The 18,526-nt window shown below is 46.7% G+C and overlaps 1 protein-coding gene across 4 annotated transcripts in view; it reads left to right on the plus strand.

The window, feature by feature from the left end:
• LOC144141029 (uncharacterized) overlaps positions 1-18,526 on the plus strand; it is a 124,610-nt gene that overhangs the window by 15,358 nt on the left and 90,726 nt on the right. For 2 of the 4 annotated variants that reach the window (XM_077672529.1, XM_077672531.1), the window contains exon 1: positions 12,073-12,278. The exons of the other annotated variants lie outside the window; for them this stretch is intronic. The gene's annotated coding sequence lies outside the window, so the exon portion shown is untranslated. Of the gene's footprint in view, positions 1-12,072; positions 12,279-18,526 lie in introns of those variants that run through there. 4 annotated transcript variants of the gene reach the window in all.

Below are 18,526 nucleotides of genomic sequence, written 5' to 3' on the forward strand. Positions count from 1 at the left end.
GACATATAATCAAATCTTACTAAGTACATTTTCTCCAGATTTGCTTTTTCGACGCCACCAGATGGTTTATTGTTTTGTATTTGTAAACATACCGTGCCTGCTCACTTCCACTGCGGTCGTGCATTGTTGTGTGGTGTGGAAGAACGCCAAAGTATTCTCAATTTTCAAAACCAACCTTTTTTGTCCGTGCGCAGCCCTTGATACATCCCTCCACGTATCAATGTAATATCCCGAGCTCAAGGCCTCATTAACTATCCTGGTAGAAGATAATCACCCTTGTCGAAACCCGACTTCACCGCTATTTCCGGCGTGTCTTGAAGTCGTGAAAAAGGAACGTACATTGCCATTCTATCATACCACATGAACTGCAAACTCGAAGGCGACAAAACTACCTCTCTTGCTTTAAGCGATGAACCTGTAGCTGCCAACACCAATTTGCAATGGCTTCGGGTATGCTGAAGCATACACAGCTTTTTTTCGTCTAATCTTCTAGACAAGATGGTTTCAAAGGCATACTTTCTGACCGCGCCATTTCTGCTCAACAAAAACCCACGAGCAATCATTTTTGGCCCAGATTTCGGAAGCAATTCGTATGTACAATCCATCTCCGTCAGAAGGCATTCTTGTCTTGGAATACTGCTCTTATTACGCCAAAAGTAGCAGATTGATAGGCTTGGACGGGCATTACGAGGTTTCCCGTTTTATCGCTTAGATTGTGTTAATGAAAAATAATTAAACTAATTAATACATCAGGGCAGCTTTAAAGCTACCCCCAGTTGAGAAATATAAAGAAAACTTTTTTTAAATTTTCTTCTCGCAATTTTAGTTCACAACAAAAACATTCGCTGCTTCGCGCTAACACAGTGCTATTCTGCATAGGGAAGAGTAATTTCAGTGACAGATGAATATTTAGAAAAGGCGCAACGGGCAGCGCACACTAGAAGTGTTCAGCATTTATGAATACCTCGTGTCTCCTTCTCTGTTGCTATTCACTGTCCAAAAAATTACCCACTCAACATAAACCCAAAAAATTATTTACCTACGGCACTGCTCTGTAACCACCGTCCCTAATAAATGTTGTTTTACCATCACATACTTCGTAAATACCTTTCTTTAAAAAGCCTTAGAAACAACAAATTCAGTTTGATTCATTAAGGCCTAAGAATTTCCTGATAACAACGACACAAGTATTATTGGAAATGCAAAGAAATAATCGAAACTTTAACGAAAACAGATGTAGCAGTGACGACTCGTCAGCCACTGTCACGTGACGTCCAAGTGACGTCACAGAATCTTGTTTAATTTATGGCTACTGACCAAAGCGGCCGCCCAGAAACTATACTACGAGAACACAAGAACATTTGTTTCTTTTTTTAATTTTCGAATGTTTAAATGCAGTTAACGCACTGCTAACTATCTTTCTACGGCTTGCCTCGAATGGCTCACACGTGCCACCATTGCTTCTGCGTACGCCAGGTAGGGCCAAATTTAGATATCACTCGGTAACCCGGATCTTTCGCGATAAAACACTTTTTCGTGGCTGCATTTCAACCTGCTGATTTACAAAGGGCTACTTTTTACAAGATAAACTGCAGTATTTCGTCCTCGGGGCCATTTTCTGCTCACACTGCAATGACCGCGTTTAAAACATACTGCACTTTTGACAGTGCTTTGAGCCGCTTTTGGAGCGTACTCCATGCATAAAAATACGGCAATTTTGAGTCACTGCGCTTTGCAATGGAGGAGAAAATTAGCAGTGGCGTAGCTCGGCGATGCAGGATATACGTAGCGTGAGCTATGGTTCAGCTGGTTATTCTTAGGATTCATGGTTGTCTAGGATTCACTGATTATTATGGCTACTGTTGCTAAAACGATTTCCCATCCAATCTTATCCTTTACAATCCAGTCCTCTCCTATACAATCCAATACAGTCCAGTCCAGTCCAGTCCGGTCCGGTCCAGTCCAGTCCAGTCCAGTCCAGTCCAGTCCGGTCCGGTCCGGTCCGGTCCGGTCCGGTCCGGTCCGGTCCGGTCCGGTCCGGTCCGGTCCGGTCCGGTCCGGTGCGGTGCGGTGCGGTCCGGTCCACTCCAGACCAGTCCAGACCCTACTCCTCGCGCAAACGCAGCATGGCTCTCCAGGAAACGGCCATCGGCTCCACGTGAAACGGCTATCAAGCGGCTCTTGCGCCGCGTCAGACTTGACTACTGCGCAACAGAGGCGCACAGATGGGCACGCGCAGGCGCCAGTGCGTCGGCCGCTGATATGACGTTACTCCTCTGGAGGGCGCAGACCGGCGAACGTGCAGACCCAATTCTCTACACACCCGTACTCCAAGTGAATTAAGTTTCCAATCCAATCCAATGCCAATCAATATAATCCAATTTATTCCAATCCATTCCAATTCAATCCAATCCAACGCTCCTCGCGCTTGCGCAGCACGTCCCTTCAAGGTCCATGCGAAACTGCTCAACCTCGGCCAGTGTAGCTTACGCTACAAAAAAAAAAAAAAAAGCCCGCAGCTCCAAGGCGGGAGTTAACTTGCAAGGAAGTCATCCGTACATAACTCCTTATACCACCCGTTTAACGACGGTTGAGGGTGAAAAGTTTCATAAGGACGTTCTCTAGTGACAAGCTATGTATTTCGGAAAAGTGTCAAATCCGTCCGTGCAGAATGCCGAGGAGTGCGTGGGAGTAGTAGTTTGGTTTATTTTAGCTCGAAAAATGAATAACCGGTTGAGCAAGACTGTCAGTTGCCGAACGGAAGTCGGGTCTAAATACAAGGGCCTTGAAAGCATTGTATGTAACGGGCATCGCGTTATGAAAACAAAAGGAAAATTCTGGGTCAACTGAACTAACGTGAAACTTCGGGAGGAGAGAATCGTGTAGTGTTTAAGTGTATTCTTGGCCCCATCGCCTTTCTGACCATGGAGAGAAACCCGCAACGTGAAACTTGGGGAGGGGCGAAGCGTTCACAATATGAGTGCATTCTTGGCGCTTTGGCGTTTTTGACCGCAGGGATAAAATAGTTGCTTGGAGGGTGGGGGGGTAGAGGTACACAGCTATGCTTTACGTCTAGTGTTTTTGAAGAAGGAAGCGTTCTGGCGGGAGTGTTGAATGATTATGATCGTTGGTTGATTGATTATGAGGTATAACGCGCCGGCACTACAGAGGCGATGAGGCACGCGTAGTGAAGGGTTCCGGAATAATGTTGACCGCCTGGGGATCGTTAACGTGCGCCGAAATCTCGAACAAACGGGCCTTTTCGCGTTTTGCGTCCATCAGAAAAGCGGTCACCGCAGCCGGGGATCGAACCCACGTGCGAGGCGTTGGGGAACGAGTGCAGCGCCGTGTTCTTTCAGTACGCGTTTATACAACATGATACAACGACGTCATGTGACGACGACTGCCCAAGCCCCTAAGAGGCCTCGCCACTAAACCCACACTCTTAGGAAACGTCTGGACTTGCGGAGAGCCACGAACGAACCTGGGAGTGTACATAGAACGCACCGCTCTCCAAATTCGGAAAATGCACAAGCGATTAATGCTGCTCTGCGCACCGGTATGATTCTTAGCACCGAAAAGGCTATAGCGTCCAAGTAATAAAAAGTGGAAATGATGCACAAAAATGTTGAAATAATTTCGCTACACTGTAAACAATTCGTTACCACTTCCGAAAACACGTTTTCGGTAAACACCAGTGGTAGAAGGCTTCAAAAGAAAGAAGACGCCCACGGCTGGGCATGGGTCTTCTGTGTGTCTTCATTTCCCGTGCAGCTTTCTTGCCGCGGCTAGCGCGGCAATCTGCAATGTATACAGGAGATAACGACAGTGACCCAAAAGGCTGCCTTCATTCCTGTACAATGCGGCGCAAAACTGGGCTCTAGCTATGTAGAGAAAGATTGAAGTGAATATTCAAAGTGTAATTTTCCTCAATGATGAACTAATGTTTAAGAGCGGTTGCATTCATCAAGAAATTCTATTGAAATATTTCTTCAACAAAATTACGAATGCATAGGCCAGGCTTCCCTTCTGCCGAAATTATCCACATCAAAGTGCATGTCTGACGATGCGTTAAAGCCCGTACTGCTTCTGAAAATTGTTTTCTGACACTGGAAAAATGAAATATGCCTGAATAAATTTCCTTATTTATAGAGCATAGTGAAAACCGAACGCCGTTGACCCTTTAGGGTAGTCCAGCTTACCATGTTTTCTTAAGCATCCTTCACTTCCCCAGCATAGTTTGCTCTCCCTATCTATTTATGTTGCCCTTTAAAGATGCGGTTCCGGTATTTTACGGTTATTCGTTTTTTCGTTTTCGTTTTTGGTTTCTCTCCCATTGTTGTCTCTTAAAGGAGCTATGAAGAGAAAACACAAGTTTGGTTCATTCAAAAGATTGTCTCGTTAGAATCATACTGACACCACTTTTAACGTAAACTTCGCTCAAATACGCTACATAATTAGGAAAAACGGGAATGGTCATGCGACCCACCAGCTCATTTCCCGCAACAGAACCTATGATGTCACATGAGCTAAGCTCTGCGATTGGCGGAGGCTGGCAGAAGCAGACGCAAATTAGGTAGAGCTTACAAACTAGCCGAACGAGCGATTTGCGCTTAAATTTAGGGCACATTCTTTACAAAGCAATAAGGATGATGGAACAAAACAGTGGAAGTTACGAAAGCACATGTAAACATAGAAGTACTGATGCGTTCTGCTGTTGGTACTGCGCACAGCATGCTTGGTTTAGCTGCACAGCACTACGGGGCTTGGGGTTGTCTCAGACGACACTGGCCGATTGACGCAAGCAACGGTGTCTTACGTGACCCCATTTGTCGAGCGAGCACTATTTCAGGGAAGGAATATTTTCTCCCAGAACAAAAACAAGCCAGGTTTAAATGCGGGCAAAAACAAACCAAACGCTTGCCACAGTATGGTGGCGCCATCTAGGTTACGGAACGTAAAGAAACGCGGGAACAAACCAACACCGCTGTACAGGGTGGAGACAACCTTTGAACGGTCCCGTGCCGCCGCAATTGGGCCAACGGGCTCAACGCGTTATTCTTTTCGTTTCCCACGAGACCTGGCAACGCGAAAAAGACAATATGATTCAGACTTCTTAACTCTTTCGCTACGGCGCCTATCAAAATCGATCAATTTGATCGATACTTTTGGGAGCGCCTTTTCATAGCGTTCCAGGCGTTTCTCGAACAAGTAAAGCTGTTCGCAGTTAGATCAGAAAATGGCCTTTCAAAATCAGTTTTGTTTTCATTTTTGCAACGGAAACATGATTTTTTACACGCTTTTGAATCACCAGGGTGTGGAAAAGGGGCGTGGTCATGGCGCGTCACGGCTACCAACGAAGAATGCGTGCAACTCGTAATTACTCTGCACCAGCGCTTGTTTTTTGCTATCAGGGCGTGAATGGGGAACTAGCAAACGATTTTCAATCGTCAGATTCGCGCTCTGACAGTAATAATCCCAGAAATCGGCTGAAAATGTCAAGCAGTGCCTGGTTGCAAAGCTACTTTATGATTTTAGGCAGTTTTATTGCCTTTGCGCAAGTTGTTCTAAGTACTGTGGTAGTTCTACTTACCCCAGGACCATTTGCAAACAGTTTACAACAGTTTGGGTTTCGTTTCTGCATCGCGAAATTCATATTTAGCGCTACTACGCAGTTACCCAACTTCAAGGCTACCTGCCATGGCGCCTGAAGCGTCCGCGACTGATCCTCGAACAAAGCACGCCGCTCCTGATTTACCCCCACCCTAACCCGATTTCTGCGATAAGAACTTCAGATGCAAGTCAAAAGGTCACACCTAGTTGCCAGATATCTGTTCCGCCGAGGACAGCGCTTCAAACCGGCCTTACACTGACAGCTGTTCGCCTTCCAGTTTCGTTTCCATGCGAGGGTATATCCGGATGTCTAACGTTGCTGCTTAGTTGAACTGTCTATTCGGACGGAGTCTCTGATAAGTTTTTGTACTGTTTCATTTGAAAAATGTTAGGTGGCGCTGCAATAGAGGAGGCTCGTTGTGCGGATCTTTTTTAGCGCGCAACTGCTACTGGGCCAAAGATGGCAGGGCACGTTTCTAGCTTATCGTACCTAATTTTTGCGAGCAAGGCTACAATTGCGAGTAAGAATGTGATAATAAAGCTCAGCTTTATGTTTTGAGAGATAACTGACCGTGAACGACAACAAGCATCAGCCACGGCGTTCCGTTTTCAACTTCACGCATGTTTTTTTCCGCATCGCGTGCTTGTCCCAAATATTGTGCTCGCTGTAAATGCAAAGTCAGCCATTGACAAGATGTTTTTACGTTATGTGGGGGCAAATTGGTGCCTCTGATAACGCCAAACCGCCAGATTTATTCCAGGGAACCACCCGAAATTTCACATTTTGAATTGGAGGTTTGGCTTCACCGCATGACCCGAGCAGCGTGCGTGCTAACATTTTTTTTTATATCTGAAAAACTGTTCAGCGCAAGCCGACATTTTTTTTAGGGTGTGTTTTTGAAATGTTTCCCTACAAAATGTATATTCTAATTTTTTTCTACTACCGGTGGTTTGATATACACAACTCCTTTTTTATCATTTTTTTCGGCAACTTGACAAAAATTATGATTTTGATATTTTTTTTCACGACTATGGTATATGAAAACCTTTAAAAAACTGGTGTTATTGGAAAGGCCGTTAAATAATCTGCATTGTGTGCTCCTGCAATTAGTGCCTAAATAATTTTTTAGCAGGAAAAAAAATGTTTTCTTGAACCCCTAAAAATTGGTCAATTTTCTGCGGTAGCGAAATAGTTAAGTAAACCGCGTTGCGGCGATAATTTTAGCGCGGTTTTGACACAATGACTTGCTTCGGCGGCGAGCGAGCAACCGAACATGGCGGCGCCAGCGTATACGTGCCTCTGCCCTGTACGGCGGATGCGTGAATGAAGGTACTCTAGGCTGCAGAGCGGTCGGTTCCTGTGATGTCATTTGGGACCATGAAAACGCACGATTGAGCGGGAAAATCAAAATTTTAACCTAAATTGTTTAATTTCTCAGTGAATAAAGCACCGTTTGTATCCGGACAAGCGCTTGGGGCACTATAAAACACGAAATCTTTCGAATCAAACCAACTTGCATTTTCTCTTCATGGCTCCTTTACATCTCCGACATCCACACCACTTCATTCTAATCATCCCCGTCTAGTGTAGCAAGCACTCCCACTAGCTGGCTACCCTCAAGGTAACATTAAGGAGCCCTCTATATCTCTTTCATCCCGCAGCTACCACGATAAACACGGCGGAGGTTTGTTGCAGTAAATACAAGTTTGCAGCGTTAGCCTACTCGCACACTATCTCTGAAATTTTTGTTAGCGGTGTATTTATTAGAGTACCGTCACAACATGAAAGCTTGCGCGCCGGGGTTCTTTTATTTTTAGAAAAAAACAATTTTTTCGGGCGATTTTTTATTTCCGCAGTAAAAATCAAGAACAATGTATTTTGTAACAGAACATTGCGAACAGCAATAATAAATAAATGTTTCACCTCTAATACGTGTGATTATTTCTTTTCGCAAAACAATGTTAACAGCTATGATGTGGATTTCCAGATTTTGGGGCTAGGAACAGTTTTTCCTTATAAACGTGTCCTTCAACAATTCCTATCAACTTTAGCTGGCTGGCTATATAAGGGTAAACACCTGGCCATTCGTAAAGAGGTGCAATGACAAAGCGGGCCCACAACTGGGCTGGTGGAAAAAAATAGGGGCATTGAACACACTAAATGAACTAGCGCAATCGCTAGGCTGGGTGGTCAGCTTCAGCTGTGCCAAGTATAGCATTGTTACGTGCACCGGAACACTCACACTGTCTTTGCAAAGTTTGTCGCCGCCAAGAAAGCTCAGGTGAGGCTTCGCTAGCCACCGGCTCAGTGGGAGCAGTGTGGAAGAAGTGGCGTAATTTTTTCACAGACATCGTGGACCGACGGCCACCGTGTCCTAGCAACGGCGCCGAAGGCCGGCTCACCGACGCACGACGTCACTGCGCGGCCCAGCTGGTAGCCAATGGTTACGATCAAAGACAGAAGCAAACGACAGGGGAGCGAGCGACGGCGGAATAAGTAGCGCTTTGGCGCAAAATACAAGCAAAAAATTGGCCGCGTATCTGCTCCCTTCGTTGCAAATGTCGACAAATTACGATGGTCTTTGTCGACATTTACCACGTAAATGCCTCCCTTCGTTTTCCCGCTCCCCTCTCATGCTGTGCCTCTTGCGTCGCGCTCCTTCCAAGGTAAAAACGCTAAAGGTTTGCTGAAGTCAAGTCAAATTTACCGCGTTTCACTGCGCCAGGCCCGTTGCTTCGGTGTCAGCGCTGCCATACGGCGGAGACGCGCGTGAATCGAGGCGCCCTACTTCAGCATTTGTAGAACCGCATTGCACTAGTCCACGTGCATTCCAAGCAGAATAAGGAACCTACCCAGTGGAAGCTTCTTTAACTGTTGCCGCTTGATTTTGTAAAATGCCGGCAGAAGCTATTGTGGTGCGGACGACAGCAGGAGTAAGTGTGACTTCTTTTTCCGCAGTGGATGTAGTATTTATTTTCGCAAAAATCAAGCATGTGTGAATTTTTTATAAAGAAACACCATAAATATCACTTCTGTATTTTTTTCTGTCTTATATTTGGTTAATGCCTCGTTCTTGTTCAACAATGTCTACAAGTGTGAACATATAAACCGAACTTAAACGTGTAGATTTGGTGTGAGTATATTAGACCATTGCGCAGAATTTTTTCACTTTGTCCGGGTGGCTAAATCGAGTCACAGACATACAGACCAAAATATCTGGGTTTAAGTAAGCCAAAAAAGACGATCGTCTTTAAAAGGGCGGCTGACTAATATGGCGGTTCCGGCTGCTGTAGAATTGACGGCAGGGTCTCTACATGAGCTCTTCTTTCCGTCATGGTAGCCGCTCTCCCACCCTTTCCTGCATGCTTGTGGCCCTTGCCATCTTTATCTGCATACTACGCCATCGATTGCCTTATTGCGCGTAACGAGGCAGAAATCTTGCAATTGGACTGCTTTTTCTCTCAGTTCCCGCGAAGAGAAGCGTCGTCTACTCAGCGTCGACGGGTCGCGGTGGCGCCTTTGGTTGCTGAGCACTTCCTCCAGCAGGCTTAACGCTATCGTGTTCGTCCATATTTATCTATTTTACTCTATTACCCCACTTCCGTTGCGGTGTGTTGGCTGGGCCGAAACGACGACGACATGACGGCGACGCCGACTTCCGATTGGGCAGAGCACCTTGTCAGACGACGCCGGCGGCGACACGAACATGTCGGCCGATCGAAAGTCCGCGTGGTGCAATGTTGCTAGGATAGCTTGTTGGCGTACTGTGACTGGATTGCTGACCGAAGACGCCTACAATACCGATCGGCCCAACAGTCGTCGGGAAGCGATCGACAAGCGAATGCTGCGGACCAACAAAATTCGTGCTGTAATGAATGCGGCTTCGTTCTGTCAGTTTTTAGAGTTTAATAAACATACTAAGCTCCACGAAGTTCATACAACTCAACACTTTCGCTAATGTAATCCGTATTTCGGGTGACAACGCTTCGGCCGCCAGCAAGGGCCACAATTCCTTTCCCGGAGTTGCAAACTGCATATTCGTGAGCGAGCAGCAACGCTTGTAGAAAGTATGAGCTCATGAAGGGTAGAATAGTTGCGGAAGGTTTCTTAGGTAATAGGAAATCAATGTCGATGGACGTTTTTAGCGGAACACGTATAAAAAAAGTGCGGTGAGCACTATTCCCGCGATGCGAAATCTCAGCCACAGTGTAAAGGGTGCTGTTCCTGTATCTGCGCTAAGCAATAAAGTATACAGGTTATTTCTACTGCTTCACCCGTTCCGCTGTGGCGGAGTGAACTAACGCCTTGCCGTCACACAGTAAAAGATTCGGGCTAAAACCCCGGTATACTGGTGCTTTTTTTTTTCTTTTTCATCCTTCTAAGAGGCATGGCTTGCGACTCGTATGAGTGAATCGAACTCAAAACTTGTTGGTTGAACTGTGCAACTTTGATATCAAAGTCAATGCACCATTTAAGTCATGGGCGCTATTCGCCCAGATTTAAACTCGCGCTTTGTATATATAGAAAAACAATTTTACTTCAGAAGGAGAAATACTGATGTGTGCACCTTTAAAATACAGAGTAAGCACAGTGTCCTTCCACAAGACACAAAGCATGCTTGGGGGTTGGGGGGAATATAGGGCCGAGGTCGGCAAGTAAACCATCCACAATGTCAATTGACCGCGATTTGCACGTGAAAAATGAAAGAATGGCCTTCCAAGAGAGGAAAGGTTCTCCAGGTCAACAGCGGAAAAAGCGAGGGTGGAATACTCGTTTTGGTGTTATCACCAGCACAGCTACCAAAGAGGCAGGCGCACACGGCCCCAAAACTCCCACTAGTCTTCCGAGACCGCTCGTAATGTCTCTTACGGTGTACTTGTCTGGTAGTTTATAAACGCATGTTCGCCTACGGTTTCGCAAAAAGTAAGGGGAGAGAGGGGGAAATGGAATGCAAAAAAGTCCCTGTGCCGCACCTCGCGGAACACTTCGGCTGCTTTTTAGTTAAGCTTTAATATATAACCGATATTAAAAACGGATGGAAATATTACAGATGCCTGAGTACGCGCGTGCATGGCTCTAACGTCGACATTGGCGCGAATGAGCGGCCAATTAGGCAGTATGTAAACCGAAATCGGTTCGGAACGCATCTACGTGGTTATTGTACGAAATTTTGAGGCGCTTCTGTAGTCATTCGCTCACATATTTTCGACGATAATATGTGCTAAGACATGTCACCGCCGCGAACGCGCTGCGACAGGGGTCTTCTCTGTTTGCGTGACCTTTCTGCATGGTGTGGAGGCGTAAAATGCCCGCCCCATCCCCATCCCGCCCCTGTCTTTGCAGCCGTGAGCGGAGAGCTGGTTTCATAAAATCTTTAAAACAGCTCAAATGGACCGCAGAAAATCAGACGGCTCCCTCGCAAAGCGATTTTGTGGTGTAAAATGTGGCATCGGACGACACGCGCCACCGGATATTCTGCAAACGTCACCGAGAAGCGAGGCATCATGGGCCTTCACGCGGTGGAAGGATGTGCATGAAATGAGGGAGAATCCCGCCGTGGGCGGAGATACGCTGTTTTTCTTTGGAGTAACCCCCTGATACTCGTGCAATACCTCCACTCATACTACTCACTTTAACAAAATTTTTTATTGATGGAGGTGATTAATAGGACAGGGATTTCCCTCAAAATGTGAACACCCATGTATCGCTTAAACCTGTTTCTGGGCTCCTTGAACACGTTTAATATCTCAACATTATTTGGTGTGTTATGGTAACTGTAACGTCAGCAACAGGTAATACGAATAAAAACAGAATCGATGGAAATACAGACCGAGAGAGAGACAGACAAACAAACGTTTTTTTAGTGTAAGTACATAAAAAAAGACTGTCTCTGCAAACAGGAAATCAACTTTTTCGAAACGCCTCTGTCATTTGTACCAGCCATTCAAGCACAAACACATTGTGTAGAAAAGTGTTTTTTGAACGACGAGGTACCCTCTAAAAGCCGTTATTTTGAGCTTTCGCAAACGAGTATGGGTATTTCTATACGGCGAAAATTCACCGTAACGCCGTAAATAAGTTTACATTTTATGAGTAGCAGAAAAAATAACGTAAATATGTAAGGCGCTCAACATCGGGGACCAGAAGAAACACGTAGGCACAGACACAGGCGCCTTGTTTGTGTCTACGTGTTTTTTCTGGTCACCGTAGTTTAGCGCCTCAAATTACAAATTATGTTCAACCAACTAGCCCTCCTCAGGATTTTGCTCGTACAAACAAGAAGGTTGTGGTTGTTTTCCGTGCGCGCCGACCGGAAGCAGGTCTTCACGAAATGCACGCCTGTAAAGGCACGCCTGCTGTCGCCGGATGTAGATTGCCGACGCCACCACCCTTTGCCGGAAGTTCGAGTTTGCTTCTCGACGGGGCGTCGTGCCCACGCTTTCAGTCTTTGAGCGCCGTCCCTCGTTGCGACGACCGTCGGGCTGTGGATCGACGATCCCCACATGCTCACAATCCCATGTCCGCTTAAACACGGACATCGCCGAGACGCAATGCTTCTGTGGATGAAATAATGACATTGACGGAACCTGAAGAGTGACTTTGTTTTCCACTCGTTTCCTTGGGGTATCTGCGACACAAGCGTCGCTTCAATCCAACGTGGAAGGTAAGCCTACCCCTTGTTAGCCTCAACCTGAACTACAAAAGCGTTACGGTATCCAGGAAGGGACATCAGCAAGATTGGAAAGCTCGCTATGTTACCTTGTTAATATGGACAATTGCAAAATACGCTCTCGAAAGTTCTTTTCTACGGAACAAACTCCGCAAAAGGTAGGGCTGGTAATGCTGCCATCATAAGGAAGAAATTTGCTTTACGAGATAACACGTAAATGCCAATCCGGATATTGGTGTTTGACTATATTTTCCATTACTTGCTACATTCGAGTGGTTTAACTAAGCCAAGGGTCATGCGCTTTTCATTCACTGTAGAAAAGTTGAGCTCAACTTGTAAACGTGGGAAGAGCTGCGGCACCTTGAGATATTCCTGTGAAAACTGGTTAATCAACCAATTTATTCATACCATTTTTTTTACTGATTAATTTATTTATTTATTTATTTATTTATTTATTTATTTATTTACCGAAACGACTCGCCACGTTACCCTACATTCCGGCCCATTTAAATAGCTTTGTCTGGGCACGTTCTCGATCGAACCCACTATCGTCTTAGTCTCTTTTAACCCTAACTAGCCACATTGGCTACTTTAGTCATCACAATCACAGAGATAATAACAGTCAAAAATGGCAACATGAATCTTTCTGAACTTTCCGTGGTCACAAACACGTGGTACATTGAAGCTTACGGAACGTATCTTCAAGAATATGTATATAAACCCCCGTATTCAGAAAGCACAACTCAGTTATGTCATCAGGAAGCCTTTCGTCAGTATCGGAAAAAAACAGAATGAGAAAAGGCCGATTTGAACTTCACGAACCTTCCTTAAGGTGCAGTTATCTAAGGCGCTCTTTCAAAGCACGCTAGGCTCCTGCGAACGAGACCAGCGCGCGATGCGCCAATCCCCACACGGCGTGTAAGAGCGACTTGAGCTTTGCGCCAATAAAGAAGAACGCTTCTGAGGGGCCCGGAACAGCCAGCTCCGTCCCCCGTAGGGAACTTTGCGTTAACATAACGGCAGAATACTGATCGCCGCTTGTGCTACTAGCGCCTATGATTATCTATAGGCCTCCTGCGATGGAGTTTTGGCGACATGCAGCGCCCCTAGTGGCCGACGCCTCTAGGTAGTACAAAAGCAGACGACCCTCGCCGCCCTCCATGCATTTTCAGTTACAAGGCAGATTGAAACTTGGTTGTACTTAGTTTAATCGCTTCGTGGCGCGTTTAAAGGACTGCATACTGTGTGAAATAGCCCTTAAAGTAGCTGTAGAGGCGAAACAAAATAATATCCGCTCAAACAAGCCGATTTACCGGGTTTCTTTCGACACCCCCAACACTTGTTGCCGGGTGGCTTGTTGGTACATCTTGTGCTTCAGGGCTGGGCTCGGGAGCGTTCTTGTCTATGGTTGCCTGTATATGCCGGCTTGCTCCCGGATAAGCCCTTTGCAGGGCGGTGGTAGGAGCCTCCGGCCGTCCTGTATGCCTTCGTGATCTCGGTGAAAGTTGTCCTTCGATCCCTGGTACTGAAGCACAGTCGTACGCAGACTCCCACGGTGCGGTCTGTTAATTCTCCCGCTCCTGAGTAAGCGTCTGGTTGCAGTTGTTGTTTTCTGAAACCTTCCCTGCATGTGTTGGTAACCACTTGATTCTAACATGTCCATGGCTTTCGGTAATTTGGTGCAGTATCTTCGCCGCCGCAAGGGAGGTTCTAGCGCGGTTGTAGTTCTTCACTGCCTGCCTAGAGTGACTGAGGACTGTTCCGCATCCTTGGTCCACGACTGCCAGCGCGATGGCTATTTCTTTTGCCTCATCTGGTTGTTTGCTTGCTATTCTAGCTAGCGCATTCGTATCCCCTTCAGCGTTGACTGCCGTGACCGTGAAGCCGTCTCTACTTGCGTATCCTGCAGCGTCTACATATCTAACGCCGTTGTCATTGGCGTGCCGGTCCGACAATGCCTTGGCCCTTGCTCACCTTGTGCTTACATCGTACTCTGGGCGCTTGTTTGACGGGACAGGGTCCACCCGGATTCTACCACGTACGCCTTCAGGAATTGGATCCTTGTGGCCCTGTTGCGTGTGATACAATCCGATATCCGATATATCCGATTCCCAGTTTCTCCTGTATTTTTCTTCCGTCCTTGGTCGTCACCGTGATTGGTCGCCGAATGTGGAACATCTTAGAAAGGCCAAGCTTACAGCGATCCCCTTAAAGTCGGCTTTAACTCTGAACACAAACACACATGCATGGCTGGGAAGACATTTTTTCTGGGGCAATATAGCCGCTTTTATGTGTAAATACCAATGTCCTATAATCATTCATTTGTTCATTTGTGAACTTTTCAAGCAAAGCTGTCTACCTCTATCAGGCAACGGTTCCTTCGCGGCGTGCATGACAAAAAACTCCCAACGCGGGTAAGGAGGGGGAGCGCGGTTTTCACTCCCGAAGTACGGCGTAGATGGCGCGGCGACTGGTTACCCAGCGTTCCCCACGCTCAGGTGCCTCCTCACACCTTCGTCCGCGTTGGGTGTACGGCTTTGCCGTCTACTTTAGCGACGGTTGTTGTCGGCCTGTTTTGGCCCCGCTCCGCGTGCATTGCACGCTTCGTTCGCACGGCTTAATGAACTTGATCGACAGCACCTCCTAGGTAACCCGGACCCAACAGATTGAAGTGGTTGTACGGCAAACATACGTTAACGATTGGCTTGTAGGGCGGGAAAACAAAATGTAGAGAACACAGACAGGGAACTGGCAGCTAGAGAAACACTACCTTTTACGCATTGCCTGCCACGAATGAGGCTCCGTTTTATAAATTCGTGATTACCCATTCGGTTCTGTTTTAAGAGGTATTACAAAAGGCGAAAGCAGAAACTTCTTCTGAAAAATAGCGATTATAAAAGTTCCCACAGCTTTCTCGAAATTCTCAAACTTACTAAACTAACCAGTTTAAGTCGGTATAAATAGGAATCACTAAGCTTACATGACAAATCTCTTTGGCGTCTCCGTTTGTGTCGCGCGGTGGTGCCGCCCAGAGCTAGCACAACAGGATCGTTAGCTTCCGCTGTCGCATCCTTTGAAAGACGCTCCTCTCCGTTTCTGTTCCGCCGACGCACGGCTGGGATACAGCGGTGGCATCCGCCGCTCTAGCCCGGCCGCGGCCGAAGCTTCTGCGTTTGACACGGCACCCCCGCGAGTACGAGGTAACAGCTGGCAGAATCTCTGCTTTCACTCTTTATATAACCACGTGTAGTAATTATAGTGAAGTCGAATGGACAGTTGTTATTGGCGTCGTTTACAGCTTTGCTTTTCAAGTACCTTTATACCGTGGATTGGAGATAATTTTTTCTGTACCCAAAAGGAGCGGGGCAGTTTTGTCATTACGACGATTGCATTGGGCGACCGAAAGCATAGCTACGCCCGCGTGCGATTCTCGTCTACATCACCTTCTTTCCGGAGATAGTCTGCTGAATCGTAGCCACAGGCATCTTCGTTATGGCAACATAATACCAACGGTGACAACTGGGACATAAGAAGCCTTTACTAGTTCATATTGTTAGTCCCACCAGTTTCGTCAAGCGATAGTAAACAAGTGCTGCTCCCCACAGCCGCTTCAACCGCATCTGCGTAAGCTGTAACAGTGAGCGCTGAAGGCCGCGAGATGCGGAAGAAACCACGGGTGCCACTGCCGCACGACATGGTCGGCTCACATGAATGGGGCTTCTCTATCGTTCAATTTTGCGTGCCTTACCGAAGGCACAATACCTTATGCAGAAAACCACCTGCGTCTGCGGACCATACGGGGACGGAGGCAGCTTTTCTAAAGTTCGGCATCGCCACAAAGGTGGTTCTTTGTAGGGTTTAACTCTCTGATGCTACGCAGGCGATGACGCGTGCCGTAGTGGAGGGCTACCGATTAATTGTGGCCACCTGTGGATCTTTATCGTGCGCCGAAAGCTATTTCTGCGGGACTGCATATTCGAAGTTCAGAACGTAATTATACTTACGTAAAACCTAACATGTACCCCAAAATACAACTGCTGGCCCGCCTAAGGGCTATATGTTTGATTTCTGTGTGCGCCGTACTTCTGAAAAAACCCCAAAGCAAAATTATTACCGATAGCACCTTAGTTTTCTTTTTATGCTGCTAGCAGGTTGTTATGGGCATAGCCGCTTTTAAACGAACTATTCGTGATCATCACGGCCGATGTTCCGACATTTCTCGAGTTAGAGGCGGAGGACAGGACGGCATAGGCTCGCCGAAAGGACCTCTGGCGTTGGCAATGTGGGGATGATAGCCGTGGACGAGAGGGAAATCGTCTTGTGGCTTCGCCTACAGCCCCCATGGAAAGTATAAGGCCATCGGTGATTTACGGATACCCATGCGTGCTGGAATTACTACCGACAATTTGCACCACTGCGGAATGCAGCGTGCTCGCCCTCTCATCTTTCACTGTAAATGGCTGTCTTGACAAGAGAGGACACAGGAAGTCGCAGACAGAGGTGACACGTGGGCGTCTTGCGCTTGGAACACCAGAGGTCAGGACAGTTGCTTATGTGCGTGCTCGAGTGTTATGCAATGCTCAGACTACCGACGCGAGAGCGATATCGCGATGTAGTGACGCAAAGGAACGGCCTGTCACGCAGTTCGGTTGGTTGAGGCATTTAATGACGTCATTCTTGTAACTTATTATGACAGTTGGGGCAACACTCTGCAGCCCGTCTTAGACTGCCCTTTAAGGTTAGGTTTTAATTATAAGTGTTTTTCAGAAGATACCCTTCCAGCGTTGAAAGAAATCAGATTCCGTGCTTGCTGACTCGTCCAGCCTTGGGAAACATTGCATTCAAGAACGTTACAGTATAATATGGGGACCATTCAAGGTTTGACGTTATATGAAACTTTAGGGGTCACATAAAATCCAGTGGGTTTCTATCGTTAAAAATACGAAAACAAAGAGGCCTAGAAAATCGGGCAGTGGCTATTTGATAGCGAGCCAAACGTGATATGTTCCAATGACACGGCATGAAAACGTGCCACATTGAGAGGAAAGGTCTTGCACTCGCACCACGAGCACGACTCTTTCAGTAGCGTTCAGTTCGTATCATTTCATTTCATTTTACTTTTTTAAGGAAGAGTGACATAGAAGCGAATGATTTAACATTGAGAAAACTTATTCACGTTTTCTATGAAGGATGGTGTCCAAGTAATGGTTGCGATTTCTCTGGGAAGGCCGTTTTATTGTGGTTCCATACGAGAAAAAAACAAGCCAGAAAAAGTGCAGGGGTGCTATTCCGGATACCCGAGATTGAGCTAGACTCAGGAAACAACGAGCTCTAGCGACGCCCACGTAGCGTAATGACAATATTTCGAGGAGGAGTTCCATGCGCTTTAAAAAGGCAATTCATGGTATTTGCTGATTATTGGGGTGACAAAATCGGTCCAGAGCAGCACGTTTCAAGGAGGCGCGACTAGGGCGTGGCGCCTTTTTCATTGCTGGCTCTCGTTCCACTGCTGCACCGGTGGCTACTGAGGGCAAGCAAATCCAACTACATTACGTTATCGCGTTTTAAGTGCGAATGCACTTCTTAAGCGAGCTTGAAGCTTCCGCCGCCGTCTGCATAGCAACAGCTGCGGGTGCGCGCGCTCCTCGTCTTCCTTGGCAACGGGGGGAGATGGGCGCGCGCTGCCTGGCCGCTGACATAGCACATACCCACGTGGGGGATTGGCCAGGAATCGGGCGTGAGAAGGGCTAATGCACCCGCTTAAAGGAGTACTGACACGAAATTTCAAAGCTGAGATCCGCTCTAGCAATCAAGTACAACGACAACACAAATAGGTGTCTGTGAATAAATGCATCTTTCTTTCTTTGTAGTTGTGTGTGTGTGTGTGATCTCTCTTTCGCGAACATTACCGAACCGCGCAAATTCAACTCCTGCATTCGCACATTCACATTCTTCCCCTCGGGTAAATGCGCGGAATTTTTTTTTATTTTATTAGTCGGTATTTCACTACAAATTTTGTTTATTTTTTTGTTTCAGGCGTTCTTATGAGTTTTTTGTTTGAAATTTGCCGTCCTAAGCAGCAGTTTCTGCCCATCTCTGCCGTCGGTGGCAGACAATGCAATCAGGTGACTAAGGCCGACTGGCAAAAAAAAGAAAGCGAGTGATGGAAACGCCCCAAATTCAAAGTACTTGCTGCTCGGTGCTATCGAAACCCTCCGTCCGCTTTCAGACACGAAATTTCT

This window comes from Haemaphysalis longicornis, unplaced genomic scaffold (assembly GCF_048455015.1).
Source record: "Haemaphysalis longicornis isolate Haplotype H1 unplaced genomic scaffold, Haemaphysalis longicornis Haplotype H1 scaffold_6, whole genome shotgun sequence".
Taxonomy (NCBI): Eukaryota; Metazoa; Arthropoda; class Arachnida; order Ixodida; family Ixodidae; genus Haemaphysalis; species Haemaphysalis longicornis.